The following is a 20,901-nucleotide window of genomic DNA, read 5'->3' as shown; positions in this document are numbered from 1 at the left end:
GTGATGTCTCCATGGCTGTTTAATATATATATGGATGGGGTTGTAAAGGAGGTGCAAGGTAGGGCAGTGGATGTGGGGCTGGCCCTAATGAATGAGGGTGAGATTTGGAAGCTTCCGGTGTTGCTGTTTGCTGATGATACAGTATTGTTGAGTGAAGATGAATGGGAGTTGCAAGGTTTGGTGAATGAATTTGGGACAATGTGTAGAAGGAGGAAGCTGAAAGTTAATGTAAACAAAAGTAAAGTTATGGTGTTTGAGAGGAATGAAGTCACAGAGTGTGCAGTGAGGTTGGATGGTGAGGATATGGAGAATGTGAGTGCATTCAAGTACTTGGGTAGTGTGATGAGTAAGGATGGAACTTTGGGGGATGAAGTACGTGAAAGGGTACAGCAGGGAAGGAAGGTTGTTGGTACACTGAAAGCAGTGATGAGAAATAGGGAGGTGAGTATGGAAGTCAAGAAGTCACTGCATGATGGCATCGTGATCCCTACCCTGACGTATGGAAGCGAGGCGTGGACCTTGCAAGAGGGAAACAAGTCGAGTGAGAGCAGTGGAAATGAGTTACTTGAGAGGAGCATGTGGAGTGACATGGAGGGACAGGTTGACGAATGAAGAAGTGAAGGATCGTCGTGGGGTAGATGTGGATGTGGTTGAGAAGATTAGGAGAAATACACTGAGGTGGTTTGGACATGTGGAGAGAATGGAGAATGAAAGACTGACTAAGAGGGTGTATGTAGGTGAGGTGGAGGGAGGGAGAGGGAGGGTTAGACCGAGGATGACGTGGAGGGATGGAGTTGAGAGGTATATGAGGGAGGGGGGGGGTGAGTTGGGGGGAGGGTAGTCAAATGGTGGGTGACAGAGTGACTTGGAGGCGTTTTGTCTGTGGCCACCCTTTGCGGGATTAGGGCGTCGGGCTATAGATAGATAGATAGAAGTTTTTGAAAAAAAAAAGTGCAAAATGTTGTATATGCTGAGTTTAACCTTAACCCTAGCAAAACTGAAAGTTAATATCTCTTTTTTTGAGACATCTGCTGTAGACCGATATTGGGACTTAATATAGACAATGGAGAAACACTGCAAAGAAAATTAACTGCACACAAGGAATGACAGTATGATGCAACATGTTCGGTATCCTGGGGTGTGACAGACCCCAGAGGCTATACTGAACAAAATTAGAGCCAGTTCCAGGAATGACCCCATCATCCCCATGAAGAATTTCACTAGTCAAGAAGGTAAATGGAAGGACAGATGCCTTGGCTTTAAGTTCATACTTGAGAATCTTAATTTGGGGGGCTTGGGGATTTTGAGACTTCATAATTGAAAAACTTATTTGGGGGACCTGGGGTTTTTGAGACGCCAGGTTACCTATCTGGGGTTAAGGTGAGGGTGAAGCACCACATCCCTATATCCTAAATATTCTCAACCCCAAGCCGAAGTGCGTAGTGCAGAGATCAGGGAAAACGTGAGGGTAATAACATTTCAGAATTAGAAAAGTGTGGAGGGCTTTGAAGATAAGGTAAAATATGCTTTTAATAACATTTTAAAATAAGATTGTAGAGGGCTATACAGATATGCGAAAATGGGAGGGTAGTGAAATTTGGAAATAAGGGAAATCATTACTACCTACTGCTTGACAGTCTTTTTTTGGTTTCAGGTTAAAAGCAAAGGATTGTACTGTTAGGACTACTGGACTCTCAGCAAGCAAGCTCCACAATGGTATGCAGAAACCTCACCAGTGTCACCAAAATTGATATCAGGAGCTCCCACACGTCAACACACGCCTCCTTTGAACGCACAGCACATACCCCAAAAGCCCTTCAGCCATCAGAATCCAGGTACTGTAATCTTAACATGTTTGCCGAACTTGTTTAGCTGTGCATTTTAGAGGAATGGAAAACATGAACTTGAAGAAAAAGTGGGGACAAAAGATGGGAAGAAGGAAGAAAAAAGTAGGGGGAGAAGTGAAAAACTTAGAGAGAAAAGAGAACTGAAGAGAAAGAGGGGAAGCAAAGAATGGTGGCAAGCCATACACGTGCAGGTAATAAGTTACCCTAAAAAAATAATACAGGCAAGGATAGTGCTCAGTATGGAGCAAGGATAATGTGGAGGTTTTAGATTTCATCAAAAATTTTCCCGAAGTCCCTCTTTTAGCCTTAAAAATTTATATCCTCCCCCCCCAAGATCATACTTAATATTTATTGTAGTAAATATACAACCTCTAGGATCATCACTGGGCATAAAAAGGGGGTTAATTAAGAGTGTACTAAATGGTAATAAGTGGTGATCACTTACCATGATGGGATGGAGCAATGCTTGAGTGTCGGGTAGGGGTTTCCGAGGCAGAGGGGACTTTCTCCCCCTCTGAGAGAGGGAAGAGGACATGGAGTGCCCCTGCATGGCAGCCATACTTGGCAGTCATGTTGACGTCTTACTGCGTAGGACTTTCGACTGTCGGCACCGGGTAGACCATGTTTTGGGGTGATGGATGTCTGGAATTTTCCCTTGCGAATCAGATTCTGTACCATGTATCAGGTTTCAGGGTAGGGTTTATTGCAAATGGAACCCACATAATGGGAGGGGTCACTGGTAGTTGTAGGAGCTTAGTTGCAACCCCAGGATTATCTGAATGTGAACACAGTGAACTGCAGGTAGAAGTTACTTTTTCCTGCAGTCCACCTTCCTCCTTTTTGGGTAATTAGAAATTGAGGAATGTTTATGTAACCAGGCACTGAAGCCACCTGATGAATTCAGTGCCACATGAAGATGAAGGTGTCCCTCACCTGCAGCATGTTGGTATTAAAATGATATACACAATAATGTCAGGGTTTAACCCATAAACTGCTGGACGCCTCTGACAACCTTACTCTTTGGTGCGGCTGTGTTGGTAAAAAATCGACTATTGTGAGCATTAATAAAACATATTTCGGCTCTTAGAAATGATAGAGTGCACCAATTCCCCAAGTATGCCAGCTCTACTCCCCTGCATTTCCATGTACTAGTACTCCGAAGTTATTCCTTGGCACAAATGGCAACCCCACCCTTCTGCAGAGAGGGGGAGGTGAGATAGTAGGGTTGGATGGACGGGTGGAGGTAGATAGTGGCCTCATTGTCGTGGAGACCGTGTGTGTAGACTCCCCAGCTATCATCGAGACAAGTCAGCCAGCTTGCTTTGGTCATGCGTTTGTTTCCCTCTCTTACCATAGTAGTAATTGCATGGTAAAAAGGGCATATATATATATATATATATATATATATATATATATATATATATATATCTATATCTATATATATATATATCTATATATATATATATATAATCTATATATATATATACTGTATATATATATATATATATATATATATATATATATATATATATACATACTGGTACATACAGTACTCTGTGTTTGACAGTTTGTAGTGTGTCTTACAGTCAACATGGATATATATTATGCAGTGAATCAAAGCAGTATGAATAGCCAGTACCACTGTAGACTTATATAATTTATCACGGTATAAATATGATTGGAGAATAACTGATTACGATGATGATGATTAGTCCACTTCTCAGGGTATGGTACTGATAGTTTTCCCACTTTAATGCTTGCTCATTCTTTGTTCCTGGCTTCTACCTCAAGTTTTTCAAGCTGGAAATAAAATTGAGAAAGAGAGAGTTGGGGGAGAAACCTTGGTGCTCTAGTGCTAAAAATCTTTACAGGTCTCTGACCCTCCCCCCTCCTTCCCTCAAAACAGAAGAATATATTCCTACAATATGTAACTAAGGTTTTACTAAAGTTTCATGCAAGTAGTGGGATTGGTGCAGTTTTGTCGGATAAAAATGAATAACTTGCTGTGAAGAGGAACATGGTTAGGCTGGGGGGAGGAGGCAGCCTCATAAGTCTGTGTGGAGATGTCAAGGTGTGGTGGGTGTCTACGATGTTTACGTGTTTGCATTTTTCGTGATTGAGAGTCCCTTGGTTGTCCTGTGTCTGTGTGTTTAGCCACAAGGGATCTTGTGCATTCAAAGCATCAGCTGTTGTTGCTTTGGGGATAGTCTGGACTTGTGAAAGTCATAATGTAGACGTTGAGTACACCGCTTCCCATCCGATCAGGGAAGTTAAGCAACGTCGGGTCTGGTTAGTACTTGGATGGGTGACCGCCTGGGAACACCAGATGCTGTTGGCATAACGTTCTCCCTACGTGTCAAGTGGGGTTGGTGGAGGATTAGTGCCCCTCCTTGTAAAACAATTAACTCTAAGCCCTTGACCACCCCGTTTGGGATACATGGCGTCTGGCAATGAATGATGAATGAAAAATCATTCTACTATGATTTTATCACAGTCCTCCCCTGTGGCGGGGGTGGGGGACAATCTGGCCGCACTATGGGGTGGTACTACTACTCTGCAGCCAGGTTGTATTAGGAAGAATACTGCCACCGTATTCCCTGCGTGTCGTAAAAGGTGACTAAAAGGGGCGGGGTGAGGGGACTAGGGACCCCCTCTTCTGTTTTTTAGTTCCTAAAAAGAGACAGGCCAAAGAAAGGGATGGGGGATGGAGTTATCCCCATACCCTGAAGATTGAGTCTATGAATGTGCGTGGTGTAGTACGATTGAGGCTAAAAGGGAGGAGATTGGGAGAATGTTTGTGAGAAGAAAGTTGGATGTGTTAGCTTTTGAGTGAAACGAAGATGAAAGGGAAGGGTGAGTCTATGTTTGGAAGTGTGACTCGAAGATTGTCAGGTGTTGATAGAGGAAGGGCAAGAGAAGGTGTGGCCTTGTTAGTGAGTCCGGAAGTACAGCAGTGTGTGATTGAATGGAAGGTGTCATCGAGACTGACGTGGGTGAAAGCGAAATTTAAACGTGAGTTGTGGGTGTTTGTGAGTGCATATAGCCCTGGCAGTGAAAGGGATGAAGAAGAGAGGGAGTCTTTCTGGAATGATGTTGATGAGTGTCTGCAGAGTTTTGGAGCGAATGTGAATGTGGTAATGATGGGAGATCTGAATGCTAGAGTGGGAAATGTAGCAGTTGAAGACGTAGTTGGTATGCATGGTGTGCCTGGAAGAAATGAAAATGGGGAACGAATGATAGCGATGTGTGTTGAGCGCGAGATGGTGATTGGAAATACGCTGTTTGAAAAGAAAGATATTTGTAAGTATACATGGGTGAGACAGGAGGGTGGAAGGGTTGTTGATAGAGCTTTGATGGACTGTGGTTGTGTCTAGGAATGTAATAGAAGATTGTTAGATGTGAGAGTTCTGAGAGGGGAGGGTGGAGGTATGTCTGACCACTACCTGGTGCAGGGAAAGTTAAGAGTAGGTAAGAGATGGGTGAGAGCTAGGAGGGTTAGGTGTGGCAGGGAGGTTTTGAAAGTGAGTGAGTTGGATAAAAGAGAGAAAAAGATAGAGTATCAGGAGAATTTGAAAGATGAGTGGAACGCAGTGAAAGATCGGGAAAATGGCAGTGTGGAGGAGGAATGGCAGTTGTTTAAGAGTGCTGTGGTGGGGCATGCAGAAGAGGTATGTGGTGTGAGACGTGTGGGTGGTGGTGTAAGAAAAGGAAGTGAATGGTGGTGCGAGGAAGTAAGTATGGCTGTGGGTGAGAAGAGACGTGCATATGAATGTGTGGCTGCAGAGGAAGGATGAGATGTCATATGAAAGGTATAAGGAAAAGAGGAATAGGGCGAGAAGGGCTGTGCGTGATGCTAAAGTGGCAGCAGATGAGAGGTGGGGTAGGCGGCTGACAGAGAATTTTCAACAGAATAAGAAAATGTTTTGGAAGGAGGTGAAAAGGGTGCGAAAGGGAGAGTCTGGGAAGGAAGAACGAGTAAAAGCAGAGGATGGAAGGATGTTAATTGAGATGGATGCAGTAAGGAAGAGATGGGCAGAGTATTTTGAAAGATTGTTAAATGTAGAGGAGGAAAGGGTGGCTGAGGCTGTGGCGAATGGAAGGGTGCAAGGAATAAATGTGTTGGGAGAGTTGAATGATTCTTTGATCACGAAGGAGGAAGTGGAGAAGGCAGTAAGGAGATGAACACAGGGAAAGCTGCAGGTATGGATGGGTGTGCTGTGGAATGCCTGAAGGGTGGTGGAGTGACTATTGTTGACTGGTTAGTAAGACTGTTGAATGTGTGCTTTGTGAAAGGTATGGTGCCAATTGACTGGGCAAGTGCTTGTGTGGTCCCGTTGTATAAAGGCAAGGGTGATAAGCATGAATGTACTAGCTTTAGGGGTATAAGTCTGTTGAGTGTTGTAGGTAAGGTGTATGGTAGAGTGTTAATTATGAGAGTTAGAGAGGGTACAGAGGGAGTGATTGGTGATGAGCAGTGTGGCTTTAGGAGAGGTAGGGGATGCGTGGATCAGGTGTTTGCTGTGAGACAAGTGTGTGAAAAGTATTTAGCGAAAGGCAAGGATGTGTTTTGGGCATATATGGATTTAGAGAAAGTGTATGATAGACTTGATAGGGAGGCTTTGTGGACTGTTTTAAGATTGTATGGACTTGATGGTAGGTTACTAAAAGGGGTGAAAAGTTTTTATGTAAATAGTAGAGCATGTGTAAGAGTGGGAAATGCTGTGAGTGATTGGTTTCCCGTGAGAGTGGGGCTGCCACAGGGATGTGTGCTGTCGTCTTCGTTGTTTAATATTTACATGGATGGTGTTGTAAGGGAGGTGAATGCAAGAGTTGTAGGTGGAGGTCTGAGTCTGGTGAATGTTGATGGTGGAGAGTGGAATATGAAGCAGCTGCTGTTTGCAGATAATACTGCACTGTTGGCTGATTCAGAGGAGAGATTGAGACAGTTGGTAGAGGAGTTTGGAAGGGTGTGTGAAAGGAGGAAATTGAAAGTAATGAGAATAAGAGTAAAGTGGTGAAGTGTACGAGGTTGGTAGATGGTAGGGGGATGAATATAGTTTTGAATGGCGAGTTGCTTGAGGAGGTAGAGTGTTTTAAATATTTAGGGTCACATGTTGCTGTGGATGGAAGAATAGATGCAGAAGTGAAGTTTAGAATAAATGAAGTAGGAAAGGTGCTGGGAGGAATGAAAAAAGTGTTTAGATGTCGTTCGCTTAGAATGGATGTAAAGAGAAGGCTGTATGAGGGTGTTGTGGTACCGATTGCGTTATATGGGGCTGAAACATGGAATATGGGTGTAGCAGAGAGGAAAAGTTTGAATGTAATGGAGATGAGGTGTCTGAGGAGTATGTGTGGAGTGACGCGTATGGATCGAGTGCGAAATGATCAAGTGTCAAGGAGAACTGGAGATGTTCGGGAGATGGCTGGTAGAGTTGAGCAGAGGGTGTTGTGATGGTTTGGGCATATGGAGAGAATGGATAATGAGCGATTGGTGAAAAAGATAACTAGATCTGATGTGAGAGGTGTAAGGCTGAGAGGAAGACCATGAATAGGATGGATGGACAGTGTGAAGAGAGCACTGGATGTGAGAGGGATGTCTTTGTGCAAGGAAGAGTGGCTGTGTGTGGCAGAAATAAATGGAGAGAAATTGTGAATGAATAAATGATGACGCGGACCTGAGGGGATATTCTCCCGCATTTGGTCTGATCAGCTAGTCAGGTCAGGTGCGGGTAAGGGGATGGGTCTGTTATGATGTGGCAGGGGTAAACCAGCTCTGCTGTCGGGCCCTGCTGCGGATGTCACTGATTGCATTGCGCAGTTGACCCTTGTGCGGTGTGGTGCGGTGAGAATCTGTCCGTTCTCCCCTTTGGGGCTAAGATGCGAATGATGTGTTTGAATGGATGAGTAAATGGGGAGTGTGTCGTCCTGTCTCGGCTACCTCCCTTTCCTTGGGGGAAGCAGCCTAGGTATATAGATACATAGCAGTATACAGTATATTGACTAATCATGCTTTCAAGTGATTGACTTCTATTTTACCTGGAGGAAGTACAGATATACCCCTGTTTAACGATGCGGTTGGTTAAGAAACAAACCATAAGTAGGCGGGCTCTTGTATCTCAGGGTAGATTTAACTTGTAAAATATGGGGATGCGTTTTTGAGATGTTGGTTTCCCCCCCAACCAAGTCCTTAACCCACCCAAATGAGTCCAAACACAAGTTTAAAGCCAATCTAAATGGTCTAACAGCTGTAACAGAAGCTAACCTAAGCCTAATACCTGTAAATAACTCACTAAAACCAACAAATAATATCTGAAAATTGTCAAATATAAGTCAGGAAAAAATCAAGCTTAGTAAACTGTACCCCAAAATGACTGCTTACCCCACCTGTGGCTAAAACTTATTGATCTAAGTCTAAAAACAGTTTATAAATCAACCTAAACACACAATTTTGGTGTAAAATATAATTTAAAATTGGTTCAAGAAAATAAAAATCCATCGTTAAACCAGGGTATGGCCATAGTTAGGCAGGGTATGGGAGTATTTCTCCATTGTTAAGCTGGGGTATCGTATATCGAGGCATACCTGTACTGAATACAAAACAACTGTATTTATTGTTATTATAATTTTCTTTACTGTCACACAGTGTATGCAAGTACCATAATAGCCTGCCTAAAATAAACTTGGAATAAGTATTGGAACATACTGAGCAATGGCACTCTCCACCCCCACTCTCTCTCCCCTACTTATGCAGCCGTATTTTTAGTTTTTTCCTCATGAGTATCTCAATTTCTTTGTCACTCCATTCATCAGTCTGATTTGAGCTAAAAGTCAGCTTCCTCTTGCTTTGTGAATCCCTCTCTTGCTGGCTAGGAGGGGCAGAAGTATAGCTCTTATCACTAGAGTCATGAGCAAAAACAGTGTGTGTTCCTGACATGACTGCTAGGGGGAAACTGACGGAAGGCAAGTGGTGAGAGTGCTGTATGCCACCTGATAGTGTTACCTACGTGTGAAATATCAGGGCTGTGCATCCCTCAAGATTTTCTTGGGACGAATATGAAAATCTGTCTTCTAAGACGCATACAGCAGTCCCACCCCCCTAAGCTGCTTAAGAGGCATACAACAATTTAGGGTTAATATGCAGCACAATTCGCTAAGTAAAAGGTGCCTTGAAGTCTACCATGCCACTCAAAATACTAGCCTTAGCTGGCTCTTGGGAGGGTAGTTGGATGACATTAGGGGAACACACTGGACTGCCAGCTACTATTATGTTGGCGTAAACTTTTCAGTCTAGTGATGTATTTTATGCTTCATTCTTGCTGCTGCCATACAATTTTAATCAGCTTATAGGCGACTTGCAAAGCTGGAGGAGTTGGATATAGCCTCCATTAGCTTTTTCACTACTGTTCTGCCCTAAATTGAGTAAAATAAACTGATAATATCGAGATTGAAGTGTAAATTGTCATCAGACTAAAGGGGTTTGTGTGTTGAAGGCTGGTTTTTGTTTATAGTTAGGTGTATTATGAATTGCTTTGAGATAGTGTCAAGGCCTACAAAGCACTTCAAAGCTTCCTGTGCCAATTGGAATATGCCCATATGTTTTGCCAGATATCTAATCCTTGAGTACATCAAGATTAGGTGGAACAAAACTTGATAGTGTTTTCTTGTAGACACTGAAAATTGAAGCTTTTTCAGATTTGTTTGGTATCTTATAATTTTCATACAAGTTCAAGCAACTGTGCTAATAAGTTTTCACCACTTTCTGCCCTCCCCAACAGGTTAAACTTCAAATGTAGATGGCGGGCTTCGAGTAGCAGGCGGAAGTCAAGAGAAGGAGAAGGCGGCAGCTTGAAAGTCAAAGAAAATTATGGAGTAAACACCTAATCTACCAAGCGAAGGCCATCAGCACACTACTGGCTTGTGTTAACATTGTACATTTGTAAGTGCAGTCAACCAAAAAAAAGTATCGGCCATCTTACTGCAAGTATCTTCCTGAAACATGCGGAGCTTTGTGATGTATGGGGCACCCCTAATTATACTGTAAGTGCAGTTGCTGTCCTTGGTAATTATTACGACTCGAAATAGCATAAATTGTCGTATACTGGATGGTATATTTCTTGATGCAGTATGTTAATAGCTTCATGTGCATCTGCAAACTCATTTATTTTCACAACCATCCCCAGGTGTGCTATACTTTTTTGGTTGACTGTACAGCAGTGAGAAAGTAAGGGAAATTTGTAAACTATATACTTAATGTTCTGAGGTTTAAATACCCATTTTATAAATCTTCTCTGGCTTCACTTTCAAATTACCCACCTCCTTCCCTCATTATTATTGTTGTTCATACTTGTACCGTACATGTTTCTGAACTTTAACTCAGCCCACCATTCGTGTGAAAATGGCTATATGATGATCTATTAATATTCATCCATCATCCAATCCTATGTTGCCCCATGAGGAGCGTAGGAGCCCTGGGCTAGGCAAGTGGACCCTGACAATTTATTACTGTATAGTTCGGCATGAAAGCAAAAGTCGGGAGTGAGAGATGTGAGGTAATAGGGTTAGTTAGGAATGTGTGTGTGGAGTCTGTAGGATGGATAGGAAAAGATATAATGTTATTTGTGAACGACATGAAGTAAGGGAAGTCTGTAGAAAGGAAGATTGGGTGAGTGAGTGTGCTTGGTTGGTTTGGTTATATGGGGATAATGTTTATAAATAGGGCACTGAAAAAAGTACGGCATTTGTAACTGTTGCCACGTTTTGTACTGTCACATCGTGGTCATACAATTTCATACAATACTATGCAGTTTCAAGCCATTTGATAATATGCCACCCAGATTCGAACACCTCAAAGGTTATTTGAAATCTGCTGCCGAAGTCATTCAATTTTCATACATTTTCAAACAGAATGGAAGTGAGGCCTTGCTGTCAAACTATCTCTCCCACCCTGATCGTGCAGAAAGTCAGTAGGCTGCCACGAGGGACATATTCGTTAAATAGGAAGTGTAGTATGTTTGAAATGATAATATTACTACATTGAAACAACCTCGGAATACATATAAATTGGTTCAGTCAGTGATTAAAAATGCTGATACATATTACCCCGCTGCATTATATCCAGTTCAGCATCAGAAGGTAAATTTTATGAACAGATTACCCATTTCACTTGCTTTTAAACATACACCCTCCCAATATCCGGGTGGGGTGGGGTGAGCCTGATTTGATAATGCTGCAAATAAGTTATATCCAATGTCCCTACCCCCCCTGAGGTGGGATTTCAAGCACGTTTGAAAATAAGTACTTCAGTATATTCTAGTACTAAAATTGAAAACCACACCAGTTTTATACAGTATTAACTTGGCCCATTATTTCTCTGTGTTGCAGTTTGTTTCACATCCCTGTTGGAGTAAAAAGGGTAGGAAACACATGTGACCTAGTGCCTCCCATTCTACAGACACTGTTCATTATAGGCAACTGAAGTTCGGTGGCTTCATAGTGTCCATTAAATCCGAAATCCGTTTTATTGAGGTGCATTAAATTGAGGGTCCTCTGTATTTTGAGCATTATTTGGATTTCTTTTTAAATTTCTATGTAAAGGTAATGTGGACATAGTCTACAGCTGGCCAATTTTTTTTTCCGTATGCAATTTAAGGAGAGTAATTGAGAAGTCTGAGGTACAAGCTGGTAACAAGTATGATATTGTCGGCATCCAGCGTCAGCTTGGAGCAGTCAAAGTAAAGTCATATTGTTGAGATTCATAAATATCCCTTAATGCTTTGGTATGCTGTCAGTGATTAATTAGAGGATAATAAATCTGTAGTACTAGCTTGACTACCCTTGATTGCCATTAGTACCAGATTAGCTTCCCTGCAGAGAAGGTAAGGGTTTTGCTGAGGAAATCAACCGTTAACAGCATAAATATGCAGTGCAGTAGCACAATTTAGGGTCAGTATTTCAGCAGCAGTAGCTACTCTCAAACTTTTCCGTGGAACTAAGAAGAATGTAGTTCATGATTTACAAGATGAATAACACCTTCATGGAAGCCATCTTGACAAAGTATGAGTTTTTCTGATGCTGTATATCTGGCAACACAGCTGGTATAATTATATACCGGTATGTAATAAATGCCTGACACGTATAAAATTGTATGACTATGATGAACCATACATAATGCAGCATGATTGGAAGATAGGAGGAGGTATATGTAAGAATGTGGATATATGTGGTCCATCCATTCATCATCTAATCCAACGTTGTCCCATGAGGAGCGTAGGAGCCCGGGGCTAGGCAAGTTGGTCCTGGCATTTAAGATGAGAGTGGAGGTATATGTAAGAATGTGGATATATGTGGTCCATCCATTCATCATCTAATCCAACGTTGTCCCATGAGGAGCGTAGGAGCCCGGGGCTAGGCAAGTTGGTCCTGGCATTTAAGATGAGAGTGACCAGCCTCACTCATCCGTGAGTGGCATTACGTGAGCAATAAACCCCAACCACCCCTTGGATATAAACCTTCACTGGCTCAATCCCATTGGAGCACCGTTATTACCCACTAAACCACCAGGCACCAAAATTTGGTTGTATGGTTACCACCCAGCGTAGTAAATGGTTTCCTGGTGTACAGGAAACCATTTGGCTTGTCACTCAGTGTAGAGTCACCCATAGGCAGAAGGAAGAGGAAAGAATGAAGGAAAGAAAGACACAAGAGGGAGTGCAAAGTCACCCGCAGGCAGAAGAAAGTCACTCTGTATAATAAAGTAACATATGGAAGGCGATTTAGGGAACTGATTGGGATTAGGGATAGGAAGATGAATTGTGTGGGGGAAGGCACGTGACGGGTTTGGCCCCCCCCCCCTTTTTTTTTTTTACGGTAGTCATTGGATTTAACTCGTAGGTAATATAAAGCACATCTGTACAAAAAGAAATGTGCAGTTTGTTAGGCCTGCCTTGTCAGGATTTGGGGGGCATGAATGGTGACTGAATGATTGTCTGGGCCATTGTACTGGTCACAGTGTTAATTATTGCATCCTCTGTCATGTTTTGTGTTTCGTTCATTATAGACTTATGTCATCCGTTGTTAGGTACGAGACAGATCATGATGATGACGATTAATATTGTTTTGGTGGTGGTGGTGGTGTTAGTATCATCCTGACGTATTGTCCCTACCATCATCCTTCCTTTTCTTTGCCTGTCCCACCCTCTCTTTGCATGCCTTCCTGTCTCACCCCTTCTCTCCTTGCCTGCCACACCTCCTTCATCCAACATTTTCTGAGTGCCTCACCCCCTCTCTGGCTAGCTGCATTTCTCCCTCCCTCCCTTCATGCCTCACCCCTCCCTTCCAATATGCCGCCGCCTTTCCTTTCCTCCCTCCCTTCCAATATGCCGCCGCCTTTCCTTTCCTCCCTCCCTGTGTGCCTACCTCATCCCCCTCCTACCTAACACCTTCCCTCTGTGCCTTCCTCAATTCCTTTTAAGTCTTTTTTTCCTTTCATTACTCCTGCCTCCCTACCTCTCTTACTCTTCCTGCCTAGGTTCACCCCCTTCCCTTCCTACCTGCCCCTCTCCTTCTCTTCCTACCTGTCCCTCCCCCTCTCTTCCTACCTGTCCCTCCCCCTCTCTTCCTACCTGTCCCTCCCCCTCCCTTCCTACTGCCCCACCTCCCTCCCTTCCTACCTGCCCCTCCCCTTCCCTTCCTACCTGCCTCACCCCTTCCAGTCCCCCCCTCCCTGCCGCATTCCCTCCCTGTCTCACTCCTTTTCCTGTTCCCCCTGCCTCACCCCTCCCAACCATCTGCAACCCCCCGTCACCACACCTCACCCCCTTCCTACCATACTGCCTCACCCCCTTCCTACCATACTGCCTCACCCCCTTCCTACCATCCAGCCTCACCCCCTTCCTGCCATCCAGCCTCACCCCCTTCCTGCCATCCTGCCTCACTCCCTTCCTGCCATCCTGCCTCACTCCCTTCCTGCCATCCTGCCTCACTCCCTTCCTGCCATCCTGCCTCACCCCCTTCCTACCATCGTGTCTCATCCCCTTCCTACCATCCTGCCTCATCCCCTTCTTACCATTCTGCCTCATCCCATTCCTACCATCCTGCCTCACTCCATCCCTGCCAACCCCACCTGCCATCTTGCCTCACCCACCTCCTACCATCCCGCTTGATCCCCTCCCTGCCATCCCGTCTCACCCTTCCAACCTTCCTACCATCCTGCCTCGCCACCTCCCCCCCCCCCGTCCCTGGCATCCTGCCTCACCACCTCCCCCCCCCTCCCTGCCATCGTGCCTTGCCTCCTCCCTGCCATCGTGCCCTATCCCCTCCCTGCCTTCCTACCTCATCCTCCCCCTTGACATCCTCACCCCCTCCCTGCCTTTCCTCCTCCCAACCTACATGCCTCTTTTATTCTCTCCCTCACCTCCCTCTTGCTACTTGCCTCATCTCCCTGCTCTCTCTCTTATCTCCTCATACCTTCCTGACTCATGCCCCCCCCCTCCCCCCCGCTTGCCTGACTCATCCCCACTCTGCCTGTCTTCCTAACCCTTTAGGGGAATGTGTGCTGAGGGCGTTGAATGCCTAGGAAATTAATGTGTTAATAGGGTTTAAAGGGAGTATGCTTAGATAGTGGGGTCATTCGGGGAGAATGGATGGAAACAGGATGGTGAAAAGGATACAATTGTGAATGTTGGTGGGAAGGGGTATGGATACCAAACTGGTCTAAATCAACTTGTGGTTTACACTTTCCATGATAACAAAGCACACTTAATTAATATCTTTAGGTGCTTTAAGTTAATTTTCTTTATAAAATAAGGTTTTTACTATACATTTGCTTCATTGTAGGTCAGTGTGATAATGACAGTAAGCATTGTCTTTCATAAGCCAGTATTGCGATTTTTACAGGCAAACACAACCCTCAGAACATTAGGTAAGAGTTTCTGAACTATAGAGATGTTGAGCAAAACCACTGTGTGACATTTTGCATTATTGTACACCTTCCAAAAAGTAATGTCAGCCAGGTGATTTGATAGTTTCTTCATTTTTCATTCATTCATTCATCATCTAATCAGTGTTGCCCCATGAGGAGCATAGGAGCCTGGGGCTTGGCAACTTGGTCGACCTTTAAGATGAGAGCGACCAGCCTCACTCATCCCTGAGTGGCATTATGTGAGCAATAAACCCTAGCATCCCCTTGGACATAACCTGCACCGGCTCAGTTCGATTGGAGTGCCTTAATTAGCCACTAAACCACCAGGTGCCATAATCTGGTTATATGGTTACCACCCAGCATAGTAAATGGCTTCCTGGTGTACAGGAAACCATTTGGTTTGTCACTTAGTGTAGAGTCATCTGTAGACAAGGAAGAGGAAAGAAACAAGAAAGAAAGGAAAGGGCAGGCACCTAAGAGCAACACTACATTGAGTGAGTGGATGGTGAGTGCCCCCACCTACAGTTTCACAAATTATTGTTGCAGGTGCCATAATCTGGTTATATGGTTACCACCCAGCATAGTAAATGGCTTCCTGGTGTACAGGAAACCATTTGGTTTGTCACTTAGTGTAGAGTCACCTGTAGACAAGGAAGAGGAAAGAAAGAAAGGAAAGGGCAGGCACCTAAGAGCAACACTACATTGAGTGAGTGGATGGTGAGTGCCCCCACCTACAGTTTCACAAATTATTGTTGCAGTGCACTTTTTTAAGGCAAATATTTTTGAACTGATATGTATGTTATATTTATGATGCACTAAAAAGCAGTCATAATCATTTATATAAAATTACTGAATATTTTTATTTTCAAAATGTTACGATGGAAATGTTTGAGATACATTTATGTAAAGTTACTGGATAATACATTTTTTTCAAAATGTAACAAAGGAAATGTTTGAGATACTTTCTGGATCGACATTCGACTGTATACAGAGTTTGTTCTTTGAATTTTTTGTGAGTACCATATTTACTTATGTAACCCCACCACTCCTTTTTCCCTCCACTTAACCTGCATTCGACCTTCTCTGTTTCCTCGCCCTACTTCTTTATCATTCCTCCTTACTACCTCCTCAGATAACCAACTCCCATTTTCTCTTAGATCCTCCCTGCTCCTTCCTCTTTCTCCTTCCCCCTTCCTTCCTCCCCCTCCCTCTCTCTTATATCCTCCCTGCTTCTTCATCCTTCCTCATTCTTTTTCCTCCTCCCCCTCGCCTTCCTTTTCCCTCCCACTTTTCTCCACCCTCCTTCCTTTTTCTTCTTCCTGCTATCTACCTCCTTCTTCCATACTCATACTCTCCATTCCTGTTGCATCCCTCCCCATTTCTCTTTGCTCCTCCTCCCTTCCTTAAACCTCCCTCCTCCTTCCTACCTCCTCCCCTTCCTTATTCCAAACTCCTCCCCTTCCTCATCCCTCCCCTTCTTCATTCCTACCTCCCTCCCCCTTTACACATTCCTACCTCCCTCCCCCTTTGCACATTCCTACCTCCCTCCCCCATTGCCCATTCCTACCTCCCTCCCCCATTGCCCATTCCTACCTCCCTCCCCCATTGCCCATTCCTACCTCCCTCCCCCATTGCCCATTCCTATCTCCCTCCCCCTTGCTCATTCCTACCTCCCTCTCCCTCTCCCTCTTTCCTACCTCCTTCCCCCCTTGCACATTCCTACCTCCCTCTCCCTCTTTCCTACCTCCTTCCCCCCTTGCACATTCCAACCTACCTCCCCCCTTCCTCATTCCCACCTACCTCCCCTTTCCTCATTTCTACCTCCCCCTCCATTCCTCATTCCCACCTCCTTCCTGTCTCCCTCCTCCTTCCCCATTCCTGCCTCCCTCCCCCTTCCTGTCTCTCTCCCTCTTCTCATTCCTACTTTCCTTCCCCGTCCTACCTCCCTCCCCCTTCCTCCCTCATACCTTCCTCCCTCATACCTCCCTCCCCCTTCCTCCCTCATACCTCCCTCCCCCTTCCTCCCTCATACCTCCCTCCCCCTTCCTCCCTCATACCTCCCTCCCCCTTCCTCATTCCTACCTCCCTCCCCCTTCCTCATTCCTACATCCCTCCCCCTTCCTCCCTCCCTCCCCTTTCCTCATTTCTGCCTCCCTCTCTCCTCATTCCTACCTCTCTTCTTCATTCCTACCTCCCTAACTTATCCTCCTTTCTTCCTCCCCCTTCTTCCTCTCACCTATCTCCCCCTACCTCTGCCTACCATCTGTATCTGTCCATCATCCAACCTCTTTGCCCTGCCTCCTCCCTGCTCTTCCACTTCACTTCTTCCCTGAACTTCATCTCCTCCACCTCTCCCGCTCTTCCTCTCCTCCTCCACCTTCTTGCCTCCTTCTCCACCCCCTCCACTTCCTGTCCTCATTTTATTTTCCATCTCATCCTCCTATTATACACTCCTCCAGTTATACACCCCCTCTCCCAGCTATATCCTCCTCCCTCCAGCTATACACGCCCTTCCCCCGAGCCATACACGCCCTCCCCCCACTTATACATCTCTCCTCTCCACTTATACATCTCTCCTCTCCACTTATACATCTCTCCTCTCCACTTATACACACTCTCTTCTCCACCTATACACTCTCTCCTCTCCACCTATACACTCTCTCCTCTCCACCTATACACCCCATCCTCTCCACAAGTACACCCCTTCCTCCTATCTGTTCATCTTTCCCATCTGCACCCTTTAAAAATGTTATCAGTGTCTAATAAAAAAAAATGTGTTAAATGTCTCGCTTATATTAACCAATTTTCTTAACGATGTATTTATATAGACTGTGAATGCAATAATTTGTATGACTTTCAGTACATATCTGGATTCAGAATTTATAATTGTACGTTATAAAGGTACCCAAGTTGAAAAATGTGAATGCACAGTCTGTGAAAGAAATATAACTGCATCATAAAGTACTTTAACAATTAAAATGTTTCACAGATTTTGTGTACTCACATTTTTCAACAAGGGTTTTTTTATGAATACAATGTTGTAAATAAATATTAATAAAAGTATTTTATGATAAGGTTGTATTTATGAGCCTTCTGTAGGACCCCCGACACACTTCCTTCAAACTTGCAGGGTGGAATGGACCAAGCTGTTTTGTTTAAGTCAAGCAAAAAATCCATATTTATAAAGATTTTTAAGCCCATACTTATAAAGATTCTTAAGAATCTTTATAAATATAACTTAGTCACATTTATAAAAATTCTTAAAGTAAGATTCTTTATAATTTTGGCATAATTTTATGAATATTACTTAAGTCATATTTATAAAGATTCTTAAGAATTTTTATAAATATGGGCTTAAAAATCTTTATAAATATGGATTTTTTGCTTGACTTGAACAAAACAGCTTGGTGCATTCCACCCTGCAAGTTTGAACTAAATGTGTCGGGGGGTATCCTTCAGATGGATCATAAATACAACCCTATCATAAAAAACTTTATTAACAAATTTGATTATTTACAAATTTCACAGAAAGTAAGGCAGAATAGCACTCGCAGAAGGAAGGGTGGGGAGAGTAAGGCAGGTAGGTTGGTGGTGGCTGAGTGGAAGAGGCAGGGTAGTGGTCGTAGAAGGGGAGAGGCAGGGTAGTGGTCGCAGAAGGGGAGAGGCAGGGTAGTGGTCGTGGAAGGGAGAGGTAGGGTGGTGTAACTGTGATGGTGGTGGTGGTGGTGGGGGGGCAGGTAGGTAGATACGAAAGTGGTGGAGTGGGAGTCAGGTTGGCATGGTGGTAGGGGAGGGGTGAGGCAGGTAGGGTGGTGATGGAGGTGAAGGTTGGTATGGTAATGGTGGAGGGGAGGCAGAACAGGGTGAACGACAATCATAGAAGTAAAGGAGGAATGCAGGGCAGGGGCATGGAGAGAGGTAGATAACAGGGATGGAGCTGGAGGAAGAAGGGAATGGAAGAGGGGCATGAAGAGGTGGAAAGAGAATAGGCAAGGTAGGAGAGGGGAAGGGGGAAAGGGAGAATGGCAGGTGAGGTGAGGGGGGAGAGGATTAAGGAAGGGGGCTGGGTAAGGGAGATAGGTAAGTGGGGGAGTGAGAAGGATAGGGAAGAGATGGCTAGGGAAGGCAAAGGAGGAGGATGAGTAGGGAAGGGAAGGAGGAGAGGGGTAAGGGAGGGGGAGAGAATGAGGGATGGGTAAGGAAAGGAGGGAAGCAAAGTGATTAGGCAGTATGGGTAGCACAGAGAGATGCAGAAAGGGACAGGAAAGGCAAAGAATGCAATGAAAGGGCAGGAAAATGAGGAAGGGTAAGTGAAGACAGGGGTGAGGCAAGGAAGGGCAGGAAGATGCAAAGGAGAGGCACACAAAGGCAAGGAGATGCAAGGAATGGAGGTTCCGCGAAAGGCTGGAAAGAGGAGGGAGAGAGTGGAAGGAATTAGTACTTTAGGCAGATACATGGAAGTGCAAGCCATGGCAAAATAGGGACAGGCACAGCTCGGTTGGGAAGTAAGGAGATGCTAGGCAGGGAAGGAGATGGCACAGCAGAGTATGGTAAAGAGATGCCAGGTAGGCTAGTTTAGGGAGTAGAAGGGTTGGGTAGGGATAGCATGTAAAGGTAGTGAGTGGCTGAATAAAGAGTGGCAGGGTAGGGAAAGGCTGCAAAGGGTAGAGTAGGGAAAGGCTGCACAGGGTAGGGAAAGGCCGGTTATGGTACAGCAGGATGCGGTTGGGGTGGAAGATGGTATAGTAGGGAGAGACAGGGTATGGTAAGGAGACTGGGTATGGAAAGGGGGATGGCAGGGTAGGGCAGGGAGCGGCAAGGGAAGGTAGAGAAAGGAAGGGTAAGGTAAAGACAGGTGAAGCTTAGTAGTGAGCAGCAAGGTGGGTTACAAAGGCAGTGTAGGATGAGGTAGGGTAGCTTAAGGAGAGGCAGGGCAGTGTTAGGAAGTAAGACAGGATAGGGGTGGGAAAGGCTGGGTACGGTAGGAAGATACTGGGCAGAGTTGGAAGTGGGATGGTTAGGGAAAGGCAGGGTAAAAGGGAGAGGTGCAGAGAGGCAGGGTAGGGTGAGCTGAAGCAGGGTAGCATACAGTGTGAGTGAATAAATGAAATATGAACGCCAGATAGCAGAGATCACTTGGCACTACATTATGCTTTGATATTCAGAGGACACAGCAGAGGATAATCAGAAACTAAAGGGAGGATTTAAGATGTAGTGAAGGATATGGATTGTTTTTAAAACGACAAAATACAATCTACAGAAATGTACTGAGACTCCCCAAGAATATCGCTGAGACAGGGATGAGGACGAAACTGTGCTACAAAAGGAAAAGCAATGGCACAAGCTGTAGCAAAATCTGGACAGCCTATAAGGATTTGTGAAACAGAAAGGGGAACATCACAGGTAAAGCAAGGAGGGGGAGGTCAACTGGACATTAAATACTAGTGAATTGGGTATGACCAAACCATTGATGGGCTAGTGCAGTTTCCCATCCTCTTATTCTATTATATGGATTATGTCAGGGGGAAAAGGATTATTTAACTGTGCAGAATTTGCTGAAATGCCAGACCGAAGGACTACTACCATCTTGAAGTCTGAAACAAAGAGGCTGGAATGGCATAAAAGTGATAATTCCCCAAGATGATTGCAGGACAAGCCAAAGAATCAACCTGTTCTTTTCTTTTCCAGGGATCCAGCAGAAATGTAAGTTTTTCTTCCTAACAGATACATGAAATAGCCATTCTTGAGTCTCACAAATAAGGGGGTGTAAAGAGACTGATGACAAAAGGGAAAGTGCACTAAGGGAGTTCGTGAAAAGAACAAAAGATAACGCTGAAAAGTAAATACATATTTCATAAGGTAAAAGATATTGCAGGAAGCTCTTGTAAGTATGCTAGCAATGGGTGGTACGGTAAACTGATGGGATCAAAAGACAAAAAGTAATGCAAATCTTGTGCCATTTGATGTTTTTGATCCATCAGTGTAAGTACAGGTAGAGGAAGAATAAGAAAGATGTTCAAGAAAATAGGACTAAAGACAAAGGGTGAGGTAGAGGATTTGAAGAAAGAATTAACAGAGGTGCAAATTGTAGTGGGAGGTAAGAGCCGGGGGTGGAGTTAAGAGAACGGAGAGGAA

The 20,901-nt window shown here is 44.5% G+C and overlaps 1 protein-coding gene and 1 pseudogene across 2 annotated transcripts in view; one reads left to right on the top strand and one right to left on the bottom strand.

Moving 5' to 3' along the window:
- LOC145400670 (putative protein MSS51 homolog, mitochondrial) overlaps nt 1-20,901 on the bottom strand; it is a 498,420-nt gene that overhangs the window by 25,726 nt on the left and 451,793 nt on the right. The gene's annotated exons all lie outside the window — the stretch shown is intronic.
- Nucleotides 4,063-4,185, top strand: LOC145400860 (5S ribosomal RNA; annotated as a pseudogene).

This window comes from Coenobita brevimanus, chromosome 53, assembly GCF_032717465.1.
Source record: "Coenobita brevimanus isolate Jiangsu-jjx chromosome 53, ASM3271746v2, whole genome shotgun sequence".
NCBI classification, from domain to species: domain Eukaryota; kingdom Metazoa; phylum Arthropoda; class Malacostraca; order Decapoda; family Coenobitidae; genus Coenobita; species Coenobita brevimanus.
This window is presented reverse-complemented; position numbering and strand designations above follow the sequence as displayed.